This window comes from Schistocerca cancellata, unplaced genomic scaffold, assembly GCF_023864275.1.
Source record: "Schistocerca cancellata isolate TAMUIC-IGC-003103 unplaced genomic scaffold, iqSchCanc2.1 HiC_scaffold_1101, whole genome shotgun sequence".
NCBI classification, from domain to species: domain Eukaryota; kingdom Metazoa; phylum Arthropoda; class Insecta; order Orthoptera; family Acrididae; genus Schistocerca; species Schistocerca cancellata.
The window spans coordinates 801,497-825,992 of NW_026047100.1; positions in this window are offsets into that span (position 1 = coordinate 801,497).

The following is a 24,496-nucleotide window of genomic DNA, read 5'->3' on the forward strand; positions in this document are numbered from 1 at the left end:
AGGTTAGCCACAACACATACTTTATCTCACATCACTAAAATGTACCTGATGAACACGGACGTTAATAATAACACCATTTGACAGCAGTTTAAGAGCGCCACAGTGGGTCACACCCATGTAGAACACATTTTAAAAAAATTTAAAAATAGTTGTACTCTTCGGAATTGAATAAATTATATATCTATTAAAAGGTAATAGTCTGCAGATTCAGAAAACGCAAAAAAGTAAAAATTGAACTTTTCATGATTTTGATCCTTTCAAAAAAAATGGCTCTGAGCACTATGGGACTCAACTGCTGTGGTCATAAGTCCCCTAGAACTTAGAACTACTTAAACCTAACTAACCTAAGGACATCACACACACCCATGCCCGAGGCAGGATTCGAACCTGCGACCGTAGCGGTCGTGCGGTTCCAGACTGTAGCGCCTTTGATCCTTTCCGGAGCCCCTTAAGGATGTAATACTTCTTGAGGGACTCTTTTCTGTTTCCTACTGTATTTTTTCTGTTTTATTTCTGTTAACGTTTGTCCTTCAACAGGTATTGGAGTTAATTAAAATGTCGCCTGCCTAGAATGACTTGTTTGTCTGAAGTGATTTCTCGTGACAAACGAATAAAGACATCACATTGTGATGAACAAACAAAGGGGTCATATATGATGCGAACATAGGGGCACTTTACCTGGGACAAAGTGGAAGTCGGGATTAGTGTTCTCGAAGTGGGAGATGTGTGGCAGTCATCGTCACCCTCCTTTAAAATTAGATATGGAACTTAGCTAATTACAATTCGCCTGAAGATACGATCCATATTATTTCCGCAAGAGGAACTACACAGCACGTAAAGACACGCACTTTTGTAAACTGATGAGGACTGGGATCCCTCAACCGACTTCATCAGGTGTCTCCTAAGCTACAACTACTCACACTTAACGGAGAATATTAAACTGAGAGTGTCATATTGGTATGTTATGTTGGGTGTATTTTATGTTGCACCGGAATTCGTTACTTATCATTAATTTACTTCTATAAGTGTAGTTCTGTTTGTCACTCGAAATGCTTCGAGCAGATAGTACATGACTTAACACCAGCAGTACCAAAGGCATTTTCCATAACGCGTGTTACGAGTGGGGTGGTGGGTACTGTACGCTCAACCTAAAAAAATTGGAAAAATATATAAAATTATTGACTTATATTAACAATACACTTTTTAAAGACCTACAGATGTTTTAGTAACGTCGTGAACATGAAATTATCTACACTCCTGGAAATGGAAAAAAGAACACATTGACACCAGTGTGTCAGACCCACCATACTTGCTCCGGACACTGCGAGAGGGCTGTACAAGCAATGATCACATGCACGGCACAGCGGACACACCAGGAACCACGGTGTTGGCCGTCGAATGGCGCTAGCTGCGCAGCATTTGTGCACCGCCGCCGTCAGTGTCAGCCAGTTTGCCGTGGCATACAGAGCTCCATCGCAGTCTTTAACACTGGTAGCATGGCGCGACAGCGTGGACGTGAACCGTATGTGCAGTTGACGGACTTTGAGCGAGGGCGTATAGTGGGCATGCGGGAGGCCGGGTGGACGTACCGCCGAATTGCTCAACACGTGGGGCGTGAGGTCTCCACAGTACATCGATGTTGTCGCCAGTGGTCGGCGGAAGGTGCACGTGCCCGTCGACCTGGGACCGGACCGCAGCGACGCACGGATGCACGCCAAGACCGTAGGATCCTACGCAGTGCCGTAGGGGACCGCACCGCCACTTCCCAGCAAATTAGGGACACTGTTGCTCCTGGGGTATCGGCGAGGACCATTCGCAACCGTCTCCATGAAGCTGGGCTACGGTCCCGCACACCGTTAGGCCGTCTTCCGCTCATGCCCCAACATCGTGCAGCCCGCCTCCAGTGGTGTCGCGACAGGCGTGAATGGAGGGACGAATGGAGACGTGTCGTCTTCAGCGATGAGAGTCGCTTCTGCCTTGGTGCCAATGATGGTCGTATGCGTGTTTGGCGCCGTGCAGGTGAGCGCCACAATCAGGACTGCATACGACCGAGGCACATAGGGCCAACACCCGGCATCACGGTGTGAGGAGCGATCTCCTACACTGGCCGTACACCACTGGTGATCGTCGAGGGGACACTGAATAGTGCACGGTACATCCAAACCGTCATCGAACCCATCGTTCTACCATTCCTAGACCGGCAAGGGAACTTGCTGTTCCAACAGGACAATGCACGTCCGCATGTATCCCGTGCCACCCAACGTGCTCTAGAAGGTGTAAGTCAACTACCCTGGCCACCAAGATCTCCGGATCTGTCCCCCATTGAGCATGTTTGGGACTGGATGAAGCGTCGTCTCACGCGGTCTGCACGTCCAGCACGAACGCTGGTCCAACTGAGGCGCCAGGTGGAAATGGCATGGCAAGCCGTTCCACAGGACTACATCCAGCATCTCTACGGTCGTCTCCATGGGAGAATAGCAGCCTGCATTGCTGCGAAAGGTGGATATACACTGTACTAGTGCCGACATTGTGCATGCTCTGTTGCCTGTGTCTATGTGCCTGTGGTTCTGTCAGTGTGATCATGTGATGTATCTGACCCCAGGAATGTGTCAATAAAACTTCCCCTTCCTGGGACAATGAATTCACGGTGTTCTTATTTCAATTTCCAGGAGTGTATTAGCACACTCTAAGCAATGTCAACGCTCTTTCACTTACAAGTACTGTCAAGAGATCGTTACTTTAGGACCGGTCTAAAAAAATTGACAATGCAAATTTCGTTAACTCTTGTTGACTTATACCCACAAAACACTATTGAAAGACATAATGACGTATAAGTAAGGTCCTAAACTTGAAAATACTGAATATGACATTCACTGGGAAAAGTGACATCTTCTACTAAGAATTAAATTTTTCGGTTAAGACTGACTGAATAATTTAGAGTATTTATGAAACTTGGTAGAAAATTTCATGAAAGACAATAAATATTTTTTCGAAGTTTTAAAATATAAGATAAATGAATAGCTTACAAAATTTTCAAAACTTGGGCACAATGTACCTCCTCCCCCTCCCCACCCCCTCTTGGTATTGCGATGGTCGATGGTTGGTTGGTCAAAACTGAAAACAATAAAAGAGTTACACCAAAGGGTTCCCGTACTTTTACTCGCCTACAGTTGGCATTTGAATATTTGTTTACAAATGAAAAATGAAAGAACGTAGTTTTTATAATATTTCAAACTACGATGTACCCAGCACACCAATGGTTTACTGAAAACAGTACAAACGAAAACAGGGATTTACACCTAACGTAAGTATTTAATGTTCACAGTGCTGAAGTGCATTGATGGGTATACGAGGAAACGACACGCCACAGTCTCTCTGTAGATTTGTGTGCCCACACTTCCCAGTCAACCAGTAATAAACCTCCATAGATGCTTTTGAACATGACTGAGTAGTCAGCGACCGCTTACAAAGTAAATTTAACAGAAATAGCAGCCCTCGGTCGCAAAAAAGGAGTTTTCGGCACTACTATGAGTACCTTCCTCAGAAAGAAAACTCTCAAATTTCTGCATTTTTATAAGTGCCTCCATCAGAAATAAAACTCTCAGATTCCCATGTCACCTATTAAACTCGAAATCAAGCGATAAAGCTTCAGTCACAAAATTTGCAACACAGAATACATAAAAAGCAAGCCACTATGAACTGCTCGCATGCGTCGAGCTACGATAGCATCAGACCTAGGGCTGCTATTGCTCCCAATTTTACTTCATAGATACATCAGCTGTCGCTACCTCATTTTCCCTTGTAGTATTTTACTATGTCCCCTGTTCTCATTCATTGCTGTGCTATGCCTTCCTTCCTCAACATAACAGTCGGCTGTTATAAAACGGAAATCTGTTATCTCCGTATGCGGGTTGTACACAGCTGTAGGCCTTTAACGACAATACGGAATGCACAAAATGCTCATGAACTTTTAGAAGAAAACTAAACACTGTACACATAGGTCAGAAAACTTGTGTACCATACCACAGACAGTCTGACAGGTTATATTATCGTTTCTACGTATTGCTCGATGTTTATCTTTTGGAAGATATCGTATAACCATTGGATAATATCACAATACCTTTTCAGAATAAATCTCGCTATTTAAAGTGTTCTTCATCTTTATTTCCTCAATAATTGAAAAGAACCGTATTTGGGCCCCTTACAACGTGTTATTATCGTCTGTTCTCAGCTAGTACGTGCTTTGTATGTAGTTACAATGTAGTTACATAACTTTCGTTTGGTTGTGATGTGTAGAATATTGCTAGCTGCATTTTATGTACACCAAACGCCGATAAAATAAATTAAAGCTCACCTTGGTAGAGGGACCTTCTTTTTCCACTACATTGAACTGTTACTTATGATGTTGTCCAAAGTAGTCTGATTCGTGCAGTGGTAATATTTTCATAGATTTGTTTATATAAATGATGAAGTTTTCTCTAAAGCCTTTAAACGGCCACATGCTTCCTGATGTTATTTGCAGTATAGGACTTTGTGATTAAAATATCGCCAGTGATCCATTATCACTACTTTGTTACATACGTACGCAGAAATCGGTCCAGTATTCTGTATACATACCCCAAAAAATCCTGAAAATCTATTTTGAATAAATAATAATTATATTTAGCACCAAATGGAGGACTGTTTTAATCAGTAACTCGTCGATGTTCCGCGTAGGATCCCAATCTGCGTGTATTGCCTACAAACCAATCCATTTAGTGTAGTCTTATCGAGTTTTTCTTAAAAAGGAAATGTACTAGAGGAGATGGCTGGTTTCGACCGAAAATCTAAGGCATCCATGGGTTTTTTGGAGTATTTACTCAGGCAACAGTTGAGTTTATACTAAACTGGGTGTCCTTGAGCACCGAGTGTTACGATTTTCATGCAAGCTTGAGGGTGAAGCATTGTTTCACATGGTAGCTCTGTACATAAACGTTGCCGCTACTTACACTATGAAACAATACCAATGAATAAATTTACGTATGCATTTGTGCTAAGATAAAACGGAAAAATTTAAATGTTATATTAATATGACGAATTCAGACCCAGGTACAACATCTATTTTGATAGCTGTATAGCTAAAAGGGGCCATCACAGAAGTTGGGAAGGAAATCATAGGTACAAAGAAGGTAGCTGCGGAGAAACCATGGGTAACAGAAGAAATAGTTCAGTTGATTGATGAAAGGAGGAAGTACAAACATGTTCCGGGAAAATCAGGAATATAGAAATGCAAGTCGCTGAGGAATGAAATAAGTAGGAAGTGCAGGGAAGCTAAGACGAAATGGCTGCAGGAAAAATGTGAAGACATCGAAAAAGATATGATTGTCGGAAGGACAGACTCAGCATACAGGAAAGTCAAAACAACCTTAGGTGACAGTAAAAGCAACAGTGGTAACATTAAGAGTGCAACGGGAATTCCACTGTTAAATGAAGAGCAGAGAGCACATAGGTGGAAAGAATACATTGAAAGCCTCTATGAGGGTGAAGATTTGTCTGATGTGATAGAAGAATAAACAGGAGTCGATTTAGAAGAGACAGGGGATCCAGTATTAGAATCGGAATTTAAAAGAGCTTTGGAGGACTTACGGTCAAATAAGGCAGAAGGGATTGATAACATTCCATCAGAATTTCTAAAATCATTGGGGGAAGTGGCAACAAAACGACTATTCACGTTGGTGTGTAGAATATATGTGTCTGGCGATATACCACCTGACTTTCGGAAAAGCATCATCCACACTATTCCGAAGACGGCAAGAGCTGACAAGTGCGAGAATTATTGCACAATCATCGCTCATTCATCGAAGCTGCTTACAAGAATAATATATAGAAGAATGGAAAAGAAAATTGAAAATGCCCTAGGTGACGATCAGTTTGGCTTTAGGAAAAGTAAAGGGACGAGAGAGGCAATTCTGACGTTACGGCTAATAATGGAAGCAAGGCTAAAGAAAAATCAAGACACTTTCATAGGATTTGTCGACCTGGAAAGTGCGTTCGACAATATAAAATGGCGCAAGCTGTTCGAGATTCTGAAAAAAGTAGGGGTAAGTTATAGGGAGAGACGGGTCATATACAATATGTACTACAACCAAGAGGGAATTATAAGAGTTGACGATCAAGAACGAAGTGCTCGTATTAAGAAGGGTGTAAGACTAGGCTGTAGCCTTTCGTCCCTACTCTTCAATCTGTACATCGAGGAAGGAATTATGGATATAAAAGAAAGGTTCAGGAATGGAATTAAAATACAAGGTGAAAGGATATCAATGATACGATTCGCTGATGACATTGCTTTCTGGAGTGAAAGTGAAGAAGAATTAAATGATCGGCTGAACGGAATGAACATTCTAATGAGTACACAGTATGGTTTGAGAGTAAATCGGAGAAAGACGAAGGTAATGAGAAGTAGTAGGAATGAGAACAGCGAGAAACTTAACATCAGGATTGATGGTCACGAAGTCAATGAAGCTAAGGAATTCTGCTACCTAGGCAGTAAGATAACCAAACACGGACGGAGCAAGGAGGACATCAAAAGCAGCCTCGCTATGGAAATAAAGGCATTTCTGCCCAAGAGAAGTCTGCTAATATCAAATACCGGCCTTAATTTGAGGAAGAAATTTCTGAAGACGTACGTCTGGAATACAGCATTGTATGGTAGTGAAACATGGACTGTGGGAAAACCGGAACAGAAGAGAATCGAAGCATTTGAGATGTGGTGCTATAGACGAATGTTGAAAATTAGGTGGACTGATAAGGTATGGAATGAGGAGGTTCTACGCAGAATCGGAGAGGAAAGGAATATGTGGAAAACACTGAAAAGGAGAAGGGACAGGATGATAGGACATCTGCTAAGTCATGAGGGAATGACTTCCATGGTGCGCTGTATAGGGCAAAAACTGTAGAGGAAGGCAGAGATTGGAATACGTCATGCAAATAATTGAGGACGTAGGTTGCAGGTGCTACTCTGAGATGAAGAGGTTAGCACAGGAAAGGAATTCGTGGCGGGCCGCATCAAACCAGTCAGTAGACTGATGACCAAAAAAAAAAAAAATAATTGGTTAGGAAGTTCAGAACATTACATGATCCAGAGTGCGTGTGCGTGTCTGTTTGTGTGTGTAAACGTATTAAAAGATTAACCAAAACTGTTATTTTGTTAAATAATATGCCAGTAACTTGTTTCCAGCGCTGACTGAATTGTATATACACAAAAGACCAATACAAAAAGTATTTTCTTCATGACAATGACGTAGTGTGTGTAGCACTGCGATAAGTGTGATCGCTAAGGATGGCGTTTAAATTGGTTCTTGAAGAAACCGTAACATCGGGTTAATGTCAGTGGATTTAAGCGACGAGATTAGTTGCAGAGGTAAGGAAGTGCTACAAAGTGAGGCTATGAATTTCTGTGCCCTGAGAGGAGCCGACGTTCGTCATTTATGTTTACTACAGCGTCTATGCCATGTACTCTAACAACTGTGAATAATGTTTCCCATTCTTTCACTGAACCTATCAAGCGTTAGGACTACGACATCGTACATTTTCTTAACTCTTAAACACATTAATCAAACCACTAAATTACACAGCTATTACACATTATCGGAAAGTCCTTCTTTAAAGTGCCACGAACTTTCTATAGGCATGCGTATTCAAATACAGAGACTTGTAAACAGGCAGAATACGGCGCTACGGTCGGCAACGCTTATATAAGGCAATAAGTGTCAGACGCAGTTGTTAGATTGGTTACTGCTACTACAGCGGCAGGTTATCAAGATTAAAGTGAGTTTGAACGTGGTGTTATAGTGGCGCACGAGCGATGGGACGCAGATAGCGTCGAAGTGGAGTGTTCTGGTACGACATTTCAGGAGTGTACAGTAAATTTAAGGAATCCCGTAAAACATCAAATCCCCGACATAGCTGCGGCCAGAAAAGATCCTCTAAGAACAGGACCAACGACGACTGAAGCGAGTCGTTCAATGTGACACAAGTGCAAACCTTCAGCAAATTGCTGCAGACTTTACTGCTGGGCCATCTACAAGTGTCAGCGTGAGAACCATTCGACGAAACATCATCGATATGGGCTTTCGGAGCTGAAGGTCCACTCATGTACCCTTAATGACTGCACGACACAAAGCTTTACGCCTTGCCTCGCCCGTGAACACCGACATTGGACAATTGATGACTGGAAACATATGCCTCGTCGGACGAGTTTGTTTCAAATTGCATCGATCGGATGGACGTATACGGGTATGGAGACAACCTCATGAATCCATAGACCCTGCATTTACGCAGAGGACTGTTCAAGCTGGTGGAGGCTCTGTAACGGTGCAGAACGTGTGCAGTTGGAGTGATGTTAGACCCCTAGTACGTCTAGGTGATACGTACTGAAGCATCCTGTGTGATCACCTGCATCATTCATATCCATTGTGCATTCCCACTGACTTGGGTAATTCCAGCAGGACAATGCTACACCTCAAACGTCCAGAATTGCTACAGAATGGCTCTGGGAACACTCTTCTGTGTTTAAAAAATTCCGCTGGCCACCAGGCTCCCTAGACATTAACATTATTATGCATATCTGGGATGTCTTGCACCATGCTGTTCAGAAGAGATCTCCACCCCATCGTAATCTTACAGATTTGTTGACAGCCCTGCCGGATTCATGTTGTCAATTCCCTCCAGCACTACTTCAGGCATTAGTCGAGTCCATGCCACGTCGTGTTGCGGCACTTCATCGTGTTCGTGGGGGCGCTACACGATTTAGGCCGGTCTACTAGTTTCTTTGGCTCTTCAGTGTACATAAGCTATCTTATATATCTGTTTTTGATTGACTCTGGGGAACTCCCACTATAGGCGTGTGAACTGGTATCAAAGTAATAGGATCCGATTCCATCAATGATCGCCAGCTTCGAACTGGTATGGGATACGCGGCAGATATAAAGTCTTTCCGTATACATACGATAATAGGAAATGTAGAAAGGCAATAAACTTCGGTTTTGAACGTAAATGGGCACACAGTTATTTTCTAACAGTCTAAATGGATGGATTTGCGTTCAGCAGTATTAGCCTCACCCCATGCGAAAATGTGCCGGACCGGCAGAACAGCTTTCGCGCGTGCTTCGCGTGGTCTAGCTCGTCCATCTAAAGCGCACCTTCCTCCTTTATTGTGATAGCCCAATCGCGTATTTGCAGCGAGTGCTGACAATCTGGCGTCGCCGTAACCGACTGATCAGTACAGCTTGTGCCTGACGGTGCCAATAGATGATTGCAGATTCACCGCTCGCCGCCTCCGATACAGAGGGACCTAGCGCCAATTACGGGCCGCCTCGGGACCGCGCAGCGGGGCGCACAATCAGCTCCCTGCCGCCGTCCTCTTTGATTCCACCCCCGCCCCCACCCCTCCCCTTGTAGCGGCCTCGCGCCACATTCCGATCGACCCACAGCTGCCTTGCCTTCCGCAGAGCTCTCCACCGCTCCCCTGCCTCTTCCTTCCTGCCCCCACCCACTCTCTCTCTCTCTCTCGTCCCACTGTCGTCCTTTCACTGGGATTTTCAATAGGTCGGTGTGTTTCTGTTGTGCTACTTCTGTGCTTGTGGTCGCCTTGTCTCGCAAACCCCTATTATTCTTACGAGGTCTCGGCAACCTTGAAGATGAAAAAAGTTGCTCTTGTATTTTCATTCCTGCTACTGCTATACCAACGTTCAGTCATTTGATAATCTACCGTCTTCTGGTAAATGTCGCACAGTATCACAAACAGCTACTGGTACTGTCAACGTTTCACAACATTACTAGCATATACTGAACTTCTAATTATTTTTAGCTGCGGCAAACGCTGACACCAACCGCACACACTACAAAAGGGCCAAGGAGTTGCGAAATCATATGCCCACCTACGAAGGTCGGATATAAACTATTGTGAAGTACTTGATCGCAGAAGGTTTACAGCATTTCGTTGAAATTCTTGTTCAAAACATTCAGTTCTCTTATTTTGCACAGTGCGACTAGTTTTGGTCATAGTCCATCTTAAAGCTCAGCAGGCGTAAATGGCAGGAATGTTATACCAAGACGTAGAAGATTACAAGTTTCTGTTGCAGAGCAACCATTCAAACATACTATAAAAATGGATGTGTATGTGTGTGTGTGTGTGTGTGTGTGTGTGTGTGTGTGTGTCTTCCCCGTCTCCTCCGAAACCAGACTTGATACATGTATCCCTTACTCTGAGGGAACAGTCGATATGGGGATAAAAACAGAGTTCAGAAGATATGACTATATATACCGTATAATGCACGTAAAATCGCCGCATTCTGCATGACGTTTAAATGTACTACTTCTGTGCTACTGAGTGCATTCGCAATAAATTTCGCACGCATTATTCACATATGGCACTAAAGGCACCTACAAAATTATGTCATTGTATGACTCGTAGATTAGGAAATCAGATGTCATAAAACCTGAGATACTGAAAAACTTCAGCATCATGCATGAAATTTAAATTTTTTACTTCTTTGTTACTAACTCGATTCGCAACATATTTCGTAGATAGCATTCACACATGCTGCTGAATGTAGCTTCACAGATATATCACTGTACGACACTTATTTCAAGATATGACGTCAAAAACACTGATATGCGTGAAAAAATGCCACGCCATGCATGAAGTTTCAATACACTTATTCCTTACTACTAAGACACTCCTACAGTCGAGTCAAGTTAAGGAAATCCCTGACTCCTGACAGCGCTTTTTTTACCAGCTTTCAGCTACTACACAAGGCCGACGCCGGCGCCACAAAAAGTGGTCGCTTTTTCCACACGGTGTGCCTGTCTCGTCATTACTTTCCACTGCTGCATCCTCAATCTTTTCAACTTCGGTTAGGCCCCTGATAATGTACTCGTTGGAGCCACTTGTAGTATCTGTGTGCTCCAGAGTATTGCTACATTTAATGTCAGTGCACCGTTTTCCTACTCCTAAGTGCTAAATTCGACATAATGAACTTGGCTCTCGTGGACCAATATGATGTAGGTCCTCAGTGCTAAAGGCATTAAACTCCTTTAATTTGTTTTTCTCTGATGAATATAACTTTATATGGTTATGAGTAACAGCGGCATGAAGAAGATAACTTGTCGCTCGCAAGACACAGGAAACAGAATAATCTCCATCATGTAACTTAAACGACACGGACGTGTCCTGCAAGAAGGCAAGGCTATGAGAATTGTGCGTGCATGGGATAGGTGACAGAAGTCATGGGATAGCGATAGAAACGTATTGAGATGGCGACAGTATCGGGTACACAAGGTAAAAACGGGCAGGGCAAGGATGGAGCTGACATCTGACCTCACGTGATTCGTGTGGAAAGGTTTTCTACGTGATTAAGGTGCACGACGGGAATTAGTGGACTGTGAACGGCCAGTTGGACCTAGACGTATGGGACAGTCCATTGCGGAAATCGTTAGGGAGTTCAGTATTCCGAGATCCAGTGTCAAGAGTGTGTGGAGAATACAGAATTTCAGGCACTATCCCACACCAAGGACAACGCACCGAAGGCAGCGCCGTTGGCCTAAAGTTGTCAGTGCTAGCAGACAAGCAGTAAAGCGTGAGATAACCGAAAAAATGACAGTGGGACTACGAATACGCATCCGTTAGCACAGTGTGGAGAAATTACGCGTTAACGGGCTTCGGCAGGAGACGGCCCAAGCGAGTGCCTTTGCTAGCAGCACACATCGCCTGCAGCAACGCCTGCCCTGGGCTTGTGACCATATAGGTTGCACCCCAGATGGCTGGAAAACCGTAACGTGGTCATATGCGTCCCGATTTCAGTAGGTACGAGCTGATGGTAGGGGTCAAGTGCGACTCAGTCCCCACAAACCTAGAACCCAAGTTATGAACAAGGCATTGTGCAAACTGGTAGTGGCTCCACATTGGTGTGAACTGCATTTATATGTAATGGACTGTGTCCTCTGGTCCACCTGAACCCTATCATTGACTGGAAATGGCTATGTTCACTTACCTGGAGACCTTTTGCAGCTCTTCATGTTCCCAAACAACGATGACATGCCTCTGGGCCACAATTGTTCGCGACTGGTTTGAGGAACATTCCGGACAATTCGTGCGCATGATTTGGCCACTTAGATCACCTGACATGAATCCCATCGAATATTTATGGGTCATAATCGAAAGATCATTTCGTGTACAAATCCTGCACCTGCAACAGTTTTGCAATTATGTTCGGCTATAGCGGCAGCATGGTTCAGTATTTCTGCAGGGGACGTCCAGCGACTTGCTGAGTCCGTACATCTAGCTGCTGCACGATTGTAGGAGGTACACAACGACTTTTGTCACTTGAGTGTACAATCATTTTCGTTGAGCGAGAATTAATTTCACATGCAGTGCAACATTCCCCGAAAAACTGACCCCTCCACTAGGTACCGCGACCCAGTCGCCTCCGCAGTCCCGCCTCCCCGTACACTCTGATTGTAGCCTGCGCCCGGATTTTAGGTTTTCCATCCATCTGTATGTGATAGCAAGTGGAACATTGCTACGAACTTCAGTGGAGTAGTTCTTCAGCATGCACGCCTTGAAACCATCTCGTCACCATTTGTTCCCGTTGTGCAGTGATTGCGCTAGACCTACCTGTGCCATCCGTCTGTATGGATGCTACCCTGTCGCTCTTGCCAATGTCGAAATGCTTCTCAGCAAATTTTTGATCGCTAATGATGAGTCTGGATTCTATTCTAACCTCAACGATTTGTTATTTATTGTAATGTCCCTAAAATTTTCTTGTATCTTTGTTAGCCAGTGGTTTCAGTTCTTCATTGATATAGAATTTCTTTGTGGGAATGCCTGAAAAGAAAAAGACAACAAGAAAGAAGGTAGGTATAAGAACGTGGATATGTATTAAATCTGCTACGCTTCGTGTTTCTGACTTCTGCTTATTAGAAGAGGCTCTTCTCTCGGCCTGCGACGGTAGGCGCGCACCATTAACGTCCGGCTCACAACGTACCGATAACAATCGCTGACGGCCCCCAAACACGATCAAACGGTTTGTCCAATCTTACAATGTTTGCCGATTATTTGGCCATGTAAGGTACTGTCCGTCCTCTTGGTCCAACTCAGAGCGTGTTTGACGTTTTATAGAGAGATTTTCACTGACGGAAAATTTGGCAAGGTGGCTGACGTCGTTTGTGTTGATGTTTTGTCGCATATGTTAAGCGAAAAAGAATTTTTGAGTTTACACCATTCTGACAAGTATAGAAGGGGATGAATACAAAACAGACAATTATTAAAATTATATAGGTGAGCCGTGGCGGGTTTCTTGCAAGTATCGATATCACTATTCATACGATCTTTGACTAACACGTTGCCGTTGTAACGAAGAACTCTCTGGTGTGGCGGCTCCGGGCGTGGTGGTCGGTTTGGTGGGCGGTACGAACTGAGCAACGAAGCTGTAACGAGCTTCACGGGGTCCGTCTTCGGTGTGGTGTTAGCTGTTGGCGGGTGAACAGTGTTAGGATCTTGTCGCCCCGTGGCTTGTGATTTAACAGAAGAACGCCGTGCTGTCAGGCCATTGTTCACTGTCACTTTGATCTGTCTTTCTTCTGTTTGTTGGGTATTCGAAGAGCAATGTGATTGCAAGATCTGGTAGACATTTGAAACTGATTCATTGGCTGATATCTCATTATAATTCGTTTTATGTGGTTACCTTATGTACCCACGGTGCTTGTGAACCATTAGCCAGTCTTAAGCGCAGTGTTCCATAAGAAAGCTTATTTTGAATGTTGGAGGTGTGCATTAGTATATGCGCTACCTGTTCATGTCCGCCTGTCCATAATTCTCATGATTTTTAAAGGAAATGATTGGTCATGTAATTGGAGGCGCAGTAAAAGATTTAGTATTACCAGTCACCACTTAAGGTCAATTGTTCGTGTCAGAATGTGTGTCTGTTCTGTTGTTTTATTGGCCTATTTTTGATTTGCTTTTGTTGTTCTGGTTTCTTTGAAGCTAATGCTTAAGGCCTATAGTGTCGAAGAAATTACATATTGCGTATGTTCTGTTTAAGTGCCTCGCATATATTTTCGTCCTTTCCTGGACGCATTTGTTTTCTCCGAACCGCTGTGGACTAATGTATGTACTGATGAGCTTTCATTGTCATCCGAGCGTACTTGCAGCTGCTTCAGTGGTTTGCTGGAAAAGAAATTTTTTTCTGATATTACTCTCTTATTGCTGAATTATCATTTTTTAAATATTTGTAGCGGTTTTCTTGAATGTTTTATTTAACTTTTTAAAAGGCGGTTAAGTTTTTATGGCTTTTGGTAAGAGTTCAGATTAATTAATTCAACCCAGAGAGTTATTTATTTGATGCACGACTGTCTATTGGAATTCTGTCTAGCTCAAATTATTTGTGCTGTCGTTAATAATCTGTGGTACTCCATTTGTGGTACGTGTTACCTAGGATAGGGCACCACTTACTGGCGCTTCGTCGGCCTGCTTAGACGGATGTTTAGGTCATATGGAGTGCAAACACTCGGCAGCTCTCGCCGCTGTCTGTCTGTCACGCAGTTGTCTCCAACCGCGGCCACACTACTTAATATTAATGTTCAACTTAAGTTTATAGTTGGAATAATTCTAAATTTGTATCCGTTGGCTTGTCTTAACCTTAGTTTCGACGTGTGTTGGGACCCCAATATACACCTCAATCTGTTGTAACTTAACCGTTCTTGTTTTATTGGAAAATGTGTTAATCTTCAATTGTGTTTTTCTGGATTTAAAATTATCTTATCTAGATATTGGTGTTAAACAGTTTTTCATTGTTTTAAGTATGGTATTAGGTTTTTTTAACCAGTAAAGTTGAAATCATGTTTTATTTTCATCATTTTATAGTCAAGGCCGTGCTGGTTTATTCTGGTGCTGTTGTTAGGATTTACGTCTGTCTTTATTACGCCTTTAGCCGTATTATATTCTGCGCCTTATGTAGGGCTTCTCTTGCCTTAGAGAATTATAAGTCATCTTGAGCTAAAGTTAATTTTCAATTTTCTGTGAATTGTTTGAACTGGCACTGAATTTTAAATGAGTTTCTCATTGCTTGGGCTTTTCATTAATTTTTAAGAAGATAAATAAAAGCTTAATTGGTTCCTATGTGCCTGAAACTGTGTAAAATATATTTGTATTCTATCAGTGAATGAAATGTGTAAAAACCCTACGGTCTTCCTTCCTAGCTGAATGAAGAGGCCGTAATTATAACCATTTCAAAAGGTGTCACGACTTTCCCAGTCAAATACTAAAATGGTTCAAATGGCTGTAAGCACTATGGGACTCAACTGCTGTGGTCATAAGTCCCCTAGAACTTAGAACTACTTAAACCTAACTAACCTAAGGACAGCACACAACACCCAGCCATCACGAGGCAGAGAAAATCCCTGACCCCGCCCGGAATCGAACCCGGGAGTCAAATACTACGCAAGAAGAGGTTAACAAGAAGGATCAGTAATCTGTGCGCGTCATACAAGTGGGAATGGAATAAAAATTTAAAAAAATCTTCCGCGGTCGATGTAGACTGTATATTGACACAATCCTGTATTTTGGTGAATTGTATTCGCAAGTCCAAACAGCTGACATTAAATTTTCGTATACTTCTGTCTTCTTGTTCATCGTTATGGGGAAGTAAGTTTAAACAAATATTTAAAACTTCTCTGTCCATTCGTCAAAATTTGAAGCAGACATCAGTTTCAGAGCGTAACATCATTTTGCTTTGTCCTTTTTTAAACACAATGTCAGAATCACTTACAGAAATGCTTAATCTGCATTTTTAGTCGTTCCCTCTTGACTCAAAACACGTTATATTCGATAAGCATCTGCTTCAAACGTGAGGTTAAATTAACAAACCTGTTGCATCGTGTACGGGTTTGTCTGACAAATAATTCGATAGATAAGACAGAACGTGACAAACAAGTCTGATCCTGTACGGGGCCATGAACTTCGCTAACATATGAACAGTTCTCTTGGTTCACACAGCTTCCGTTTACACAGTCCGTTCATGTTCAGAAATTGTTCTTGCGGCCACTTCGCTACGGCACCGTAGGATCTGAAATTTTGGCTAACAGAAGCTGAAGCAAATTTGCTATTTGACCAAAGTCTTCCGGTTTCAGCTGACTAAAGGCTGGAAAGAGCAGCGAAGCTGGAGAAAGCAAAGAAAAAGATTGGAGGGTTATGGAATTTCCTTGCTCCCGCAACCAGTCCTTCGTTTTGCCGAGTTTTGGTTGGCACGATTTGCCGTGTAATGAAAAAGAATTCATGAATAAGGCTAATGCAGTTGATGATTTATATTACCGGAGTTGTAGTACTGCCTATAAAGAGCTATACTCCATTCTGTATCTTGAACTAGACACATACTTCACAAGCAGCCGTGTAATGCATGGCAAACTTGCACAGGTACTGGTTATTCCATTTGTTGTACCACTCACAAATGGAGCGAGGGAAAAATTACTGTCTTTGCGCTTTTGTACGAGCCCTACTTTGTCCTATCTTACGGTCCTTACACGGGATGTACGTCAGTGGTAGTAAAATGATTCTGCAGGTCGTTGAAAATACCGGTTCTATAAACTTTCTCAGTTTTGTTTCCCGAAAAGAACGTCGTCTTCTTTCCAGGGATTCCCATTTGAGTTCACGAATAATTTCCGTAACACTCGCTTGTTGACCAAGTCTATCAGTATCAAATCTAGCATCACGCCTGCAAATTTCATCGATCTCTTCAGTGATCCGGCTTCTCGAGCCCTACTCAATAACATGTCGCACTAATGTTGTGTGAGCGGTCCCCTTTACAGATGTCGGCCATTCGCTTTTGCCCTACCGACCTTACGTACTCTTTTTTTTCCTACTTATCTATATTAACTTTCACCTTTCTACGTCTACGGCAAGCTGCCACTCTTCACACCAAATGTAAATTCTGTTTAACGCTATAGTCACCTAGAGAAACTCATCGACGATGTTCTCCCGTAGGAGTATGTAGATAGCAAGAGCGATGCTATCACACTTTCCTGGGGAACTCCTGATGATACTATTGACTCTTAAGAACGCTCGACGTCCAGGACAACTTACGAGATTTTCGAGCCACAGTCTGCTACCGTACCTGAGAGCCCAGAAGGGTTGACTGCCATTCCTGGGACCAAGGTTCGACTCCTGGTACTGGAAAAGATTATTTCCTTCCTGAAAGGACTATTTGGGGTGCCCTCAGGCTCTTTAGACCAGCTGAGATGCTACTCGACCGATTAATAGCGGTTTCAATGCGAAGAAACCCGACAACGATCGGGAGAATGGTGTGCTGATCACATGCCCTTCCACACCGCATCGAAAGACATCACTGGCAGACGATGACACATCCGTCGGTAGTGCCTGATTTGTCCGTCTATTCTCTGAACGTGAAATTTTACTTCTTATATTTGAGCCACTTCCATATCCGGGAACCTATTCCGGAAGCTCAACCTTCTATAACAATCTGCGGTGTAGCACTTCGTCGGAAGCTTTCCGGAAATCTATGAATATGGAATCGGTCCGTTTCCCTTCATCCATAGTTGTCAGAAAACCATGTGAGAAAACGGCAAGCTGAATGTCGCCCACGTGATGTTTTCTAATTCCGTGTCCATTTGTGGACAGAAGCTTCTCTCTGCGAAAAAAAAATATGTATTGTACTCGAACTTAAAATATGCTGAAGAATTCTGCTGCAAAACTACGTCAAGGGTATTGATCGGTAATTTTTCCGGACCGTTCTTTCGCAACTCTTGTGTAAAGGTGTCACTTGCGCTTTTCTTCAGTTGCTTGGGACTTCGCACTGGAGGAGGGGTTAGTGATAAATGCTAGCAAAGTATTGGCCAATGTTGCTCTCAACTCATTCATTTGGTCCTCGACTAGGTATTTCTATTTCCTCTAGATGAGAGTCTATGCGCTACACTAGTACGAATGCTTCTTTAAACACGAAATTGAAAACTTTAGATTTTCTTCTGTTGTCGTTTATTGTGACACCAGACTGGTAGACGAGTGACTGAACGGCGTCCTTCCACGCACTTATCGATTTTACGTAGGACTAGAATTTTCTCGGGTTCTCGGCAAGATCTTTTGCTAACGTGTCATGGGGCAAGTTATTGTACGATTCGCGTATCAATCTGTCTCAAGACACACGTATATCTGCTAACTTTTGGCTCGTTCTGTTTTTGAAATGAGAGTGTTGTGTCTAGACAAGACAGTCTAGACACAAGGTGAGGTTACCGAAAGGGCACGCGTCAACTCACACCGACTGACGTGAAGTCTGGAACAGGATACGTATGAATGCACTAAAGAAAAGTACGTATCGTCTGTTTACTTAACTTTAATTCATCCTTGTGGTACATCGCTATTGACGATACAAGTGAGACTATCTCCATATATGGTTAATGGCGCCTTGCTAGGTCGTAGTCATGGACTTAAGTGAAGGCTATTCTAACTGTCTCTCGGCAAATGAGAGAAAGGCTTCGTCAGTGTAGTCGCTAGCAAAGTCGTCGTACAACTGGGCAAGTGCTAGTCCGTCTTTCTAGACCTGCCATGAGGTGGCGCTAGGTCTGCAAGTACTGACAGTGGCGACACGCGGGTCAAACATGTACTAATGGACCGCGGCCGATTTAAAGCTACCACCTAGCAAGTGTGGTGTCTGGCGGTGACACCACAGAGAGTGCAATAATCTCCGTTTCCTAGTACTTTATGAAATTTTGTTAGTAACCCACGCTGGGTTATTTTCGTCTTTAATCCACTTCAAATGGTTCAAAAGGCTCTAAGCATTATGGGACTTGACATCTGAGGTCGCCAGTCCCCTAGACTTAGAACTACTTAAACGTAACTAACCTAAGGACATCACACACATCCATGCCCGCCGCAGGATTCGAACCTGTGACTGCGGCAGCCGCATGGTTCCGGACTGAAGCCCCTAGAACCGCTCGGCCACTGCGGCCGGCTAATCCGCTTCCTCAGCACATACTTCTTCAGAGAGCGGATTTCAGTGAGTTTAAGCTTTGCCCATAATTCTTCTACGCCCATCATTCTGGAAATGAATGATGTCCATTCTACGTTTATGGAAGATAGTAACAACTGTTTATTGGGCTTATTTGCTTTTTCCAACATAAAAAATCTCTTAGTCTTGTTGACAGATTTACTGACATTAGTAACCATCGTCGCTATCTTGGGTATTAACAAACCGCTTCAGCCGTGTTTATTACTGTATTATTAGATCACTACCAGCCTCCTGGTAATAAAAGCCACATCTTCCGCCGAATGTCTGAATAACAATAAATCCAGAAGGAATAACAAGCTTCGGACATGTACTGACATGGTAAATTTCTAAAATTATTGTAAAATTTAAGAAAAAATTTAAGAAACTGTTAAAACTCTCCCGTGAGAATATTGACGTACAAAACTGCAGAGCTGAAACGCTCGGTACTCTGTAACCATCATTTGTAGTCCGTAAGAACAAAATACCACTAAAAGGCGGTAGGTCGTAGAAAAAACAACCAGATTCTAACGTGCTGGAAGGGTTCCAAGCAAATTATATCGTAGTAATCCATTGATAAGGAGAGAATATCTAAAAGAAAATGTTAAGACTTAATTTTGGGCCATAATGAAAAACCAAGAAGTGGTAGAGGGATGTTCTGTCTGGACCAGACGCTTCTAGTAAATAGTTGTTGACGGAAAAGAGAAACCTAATAGCCACACATGCCGCTACTCTGGTTCACACGCAATCGCGAACACGGGGTGCGGTCGGTTGCTGTCATACTGACGCCAAGAAGGTAAACAGCCGCAAGGTAGACGGCTCTCGCATGCGCCGATATTGAGCGGGCTCGACCGAATGATAGGTAATCTTTTAGGGGACACACGAATAGTGAATGCGAACAAAGACTATTGGAATAAAAACTACAAACATGTTTTTGAAAAACCGTTTGTAGAATATAAGAGTGACAGTTGACATGTACTTCAGTCAATAACTCCCAAAAGCTATGCTAACTCTTGAGTATTTAATGACTTAGAACAGAATGCAAGTATTACGGCAACGAAAATGATCTGCCGGCAGTCTTTACTGAGGTAACCTTACAACTCTAAAAAACTGTAATATCATTAAAATTCTAAAAACCATTGTTTCGTAGAAATGTTTTAAGAATTGTTGATATTTTTTACAGTTGAAAGGCTCCAAGAGTGAAGCGAATTTTCATATATACTAGGAGTAGATAAAACTTGCGAAAAATTTAATTTTTTTAAAGTAATTTGTTGAAAGGAATATTTGGAAAACGTAATATAATAGGAGCGTAATACGTCAACTAACTTAGGCAATCAAAATTTGCCAAAATGCTACGGTGTCTCACCGCTTTTGTCCATTCAGTGTTCGGTGTGGAAAAAGGCTGATGGTTCTCATAATTTCGGCCACCTCCAAGATACCTGAATTGTGGACTTCCTTTTCTCGATGTGAAGTCCTTAAGTTACTAAGGAAATCGGTGACGGAATGCCGCTGCTCACGAATGTGGGCACTCAAGACAGATTATTATGTTCTTTAAACCTGGTGCTGATGCTCCTGCCTATTTGTCAGATGTACTGCATGAGGCAATCATTGCGAATGATGCAATACACTCGGCTGCTTTATATCTGGAGCACGTGGCATGTTCTCTGTGCCTATACTTTGCGCCAATATTACCGGGAGTAAAGAAAGCCGGTTCACTATTTCTAGACCGCAGATGTGTCCCAATCTTTTCGCAAATAGTGCCGAAATAAGAAATTTTAAGATACGTCTCACCAACGACCTTCCGGCTTTCGGCATTTATAAGGGTGCTGTACGTTGGGTTAGCTTTCGTTCTTATCTTTTTGAAGATGCTCAGATTAATACCATTGACGAACTCATTGTCGTCGCAATTTTTGTAGGCTATGTGCTGTATAATCTAAGTTGAAACTCTATTGAAGACTTCCCCTTTGACAACAGGACGCTATGGAATCCGTATAGAAACGACCCATCTCACTTGATCGGGTGGTTGGAGGAGCTATGAATCACTATGTCAGTGGTGGCTGCTTTTTTCTAATTATCAAATCATACTTTAGTAAAAATGCAGTAAAAATGCAGTAAATGAAGCAGGCAAAAAGGAATACAAACGTCTCAAAAATGAGATCGACAGGAAGTGCAAAATGGCTAAGCAGGGATGGCTAGAGGACAAATGTAAGGATGTAGAGGCTTATCTCACTAGGGGTAAGACAGATACTGCCTACAGGAAAATTAAAGAGACCTTTGGAGATAAGAGAACCACTTGTATGAACATCAAGAGCTCAGATGGAAACCCAGTTCTAAGCAAAGAAGGGAAAGCAGATAGGTGGAAGGAGTATATAGAGGGTCTATACAAGGGCGATGTACTTGAGGACAATATTATGGAAATGGAAGAGGATGTAGATGAAGATGAAATGGGTGATACGATACTGCCTGAAGAGTTTGACAGAACACTGAAAGACCTAAGTCGAAACAAGGCCCCCGGAGTAGACAACATTCCAGTAGAACTGCTGACGGCCTTGGGAGAGCCAGTCCTGACAAAACTCTACCATCTGATGAGCAAGATGTATGAAACAGGCGAAATACCCTCAGACTTCAAGAAGAATATAATCATTCCAATCCCAAAGAAAGCAGGTGTTGACAGATGTGAAAATTACTGAACAATCAGTTTAATAAGCCACAGCTGCAAAATACTAACACGAATTCTTTACAGACGAATGGAAAAACTGGTAGAAGCCGACCTCGGGGAAGATCAGTTTGGATTCCGTAGAAATACTGGAACACGTGAGGCAATTCTGACCTTACGACTTATCTTAGAAGAAAGATTAAGGAAAGGCAAACCTACGTTTCTAGCATTTGTAGACTTAGGGAAAGCTTTTGACAATGTTGACTGGAATACTCTCTTTCAAATTCTAAAGGTGGCAGGGGTAAAATACAGGGAGCGAAAGGCTATTTACAATTTGTACAGAAACCATATGGCAGTTATAAGAGTCGAGGGGCATGAGAGGGAAGCAGCGGTTGGGAAGGGAGTGAGACAGGGTTGTAGCCTCTCCCCAGTGTTATTCAATCTGTATATTGAGCAAGCAGTCAAGGAAACAAAAGAAAAATTTAGAGTAGGTATTAAAATCCATGGAGAAGAAAGAAAAACTTTGAGGTTCGCCGATGACATTGTAATTCTGTCAGAGACAGCAAAGGACTTGGAAGAGCAGTTGAACGGAATGGATGGTGTCTTGAAGGGAGGATATAAGATGAACATCAACAAAAGCAAAACGAGGATAATGGAATGTAGTCGAATCAAGTCGGGTGATGCTGAGGGTATTAGATTAGGAAATGAGACACTTAAAGTAGTAAAGGAGTTTTGCTATTTGGGGAGCAAAATAACTGATGATGGTCGAAGTAGAGAGGATATAAAATGTAGACTGGCAATGGCAAGGAAAGCGTTTCTGAAGAAGAGAAATTTGTTAACATCGAGTATAGATTTAAGTGTCAGGAAGTCATTTCTGAAAGTATTTGTATGGAGTGTAGCCATGTATGGAAGTGAAACAGGGACGGTAAATAGTTTGGACAAGAAGAGAATAGAAGCTTTTGAAATGTGGTGCTACAGAAGAATGGTGAAGATTAGATGGGTAGATCACATAACTAATGAGGAAGTATTGAATAGGATTGGGGAGAAGAGAAGTTTGTGGCACAACTTGACCAGAAGAAGGGATCGGTTGGTAGGACATGTCCTGAGGCATCAAGGGATCACCAATTTAGTATTGGAAGGCAGCGTGGAGGGTAAAAATCGTAGGGGGAGACCAAGAGATGAATACACTAAGCAGATTCAGAAGGATGTAGGTTGCAGTAGGTACTGGGAGATGAAGAAACTTGCACAGGATAGAGTAGCATGGAGAGCTGCATCAAACCAGTCGCAGGACTGAAGACAACAACAACAACTTTAGTAACACGTAAGGTAATCTTAAAGATCATGATGTCATGTGGTAACGTCGCGTCCCCCCCCCCCCCCCCGTTCTCGTGTAAGCCGTTCAACTCGTACATGAACTGACAACACTCCTCACGTGTCCCATTGAAAAGAAGGAGAATGTCCTATATATACTTACACCAATCTACGATCTTGCTATCATATATTAGGATCTGAATCCTTGCGTCCGACTCAAAAGCTGTCATGAAAGTATTGGCAAAACAATATAACAAGTGGGACTTCTTGCAAGACCTTGTTCTTGCAAAAAGATATCGCCCCCAATAATGAAATAATTGATTCTTAGAACCAATTCCATCAACTTGAGTGCATTATTGCTTTCGTTGCTGGGTCGTCCGCTACGCATCCTTAAATTCTGAGTCATAATAGCCTGCACCTGATCTGCCGGAACACTGGTATACATGTCCAGGGAGTCCAGATGAGCTGCTGATGGGATGATTAACCTAGAAATTTTTACAATTAACTACTCCCTATTGCGAATGTTAAAGGAAATCTGCTGGCGGTAATGCTGGTCGAGGTAATTTGCCAGAAACTTCTCAGTATTGTAACCAACCCCATTACGGCCGTTAACAATTCGTCGAGCTGGCAAGTCGATTCTATGTAGCTCAATAAAAGAACAGAGTCCTGGTGCTACTGGGTTCGTAGGAACAATGCTTTTCTTCTTGAACGGATTTTAAAAGGTAGTGGTTGTGTTAAGGGTGTTATTTAAACAGGCCAAATATGTATTTGTAGGATCTACATAAGACTTAACAATTCCACTATTTGCACACAAGACTAAAAATATATTCACATACCGATCATCACTTAAAATGACGGCTGTTTTTCTCTTGTCAGACTGGACAACTAGCACTTTACGTTCATCTAAATTTTTGTTGATACTCTCCGAAACAGCCTTCTCACTGTAAAGTCGTTCCTTGACTAAACTAGACCCATTTCCGTCGTCTTATTGACGCCAATAGCTGCTTCATTATGTTCAGCCTTGGTTATGTCGGCACCATTTAGTGCAGAGTCGGTGTGGAAGATAAACGAAGTAATCTATTGTTGTTGATTGGTCACATCATTGTGTGACAATTCTTTCTTTGATAAGGCTGTTTCTTTCTCATTAAAAGTAATATCAGAAACGTTGCGCACCCTAGGACAAAGGTTAAAAGCGCACACCCGATGAACATCTCAATGTACAACTTGGTATCTCTTCCTAAGTAAACTGCTTAGTTTATCTTGATGTGTAGCACTAATACGGTCTCTAAACTGTTTTGCCGGACAACGAAAGTTGGGTATAAAGGTCCGTGCTTTTTAGCTCTAACGTTTTAGTTATGTGAGTACAAATATTTTAATATTCTCATGTAAAGGTATTTAATGGTTTTTAAAACTTTTCACAACCATAAAATAATATTGGAAAACTTACCATATCAGTGAATGTGCCAGGGTTGTTATTCCTTCTGGATTTATTATTATA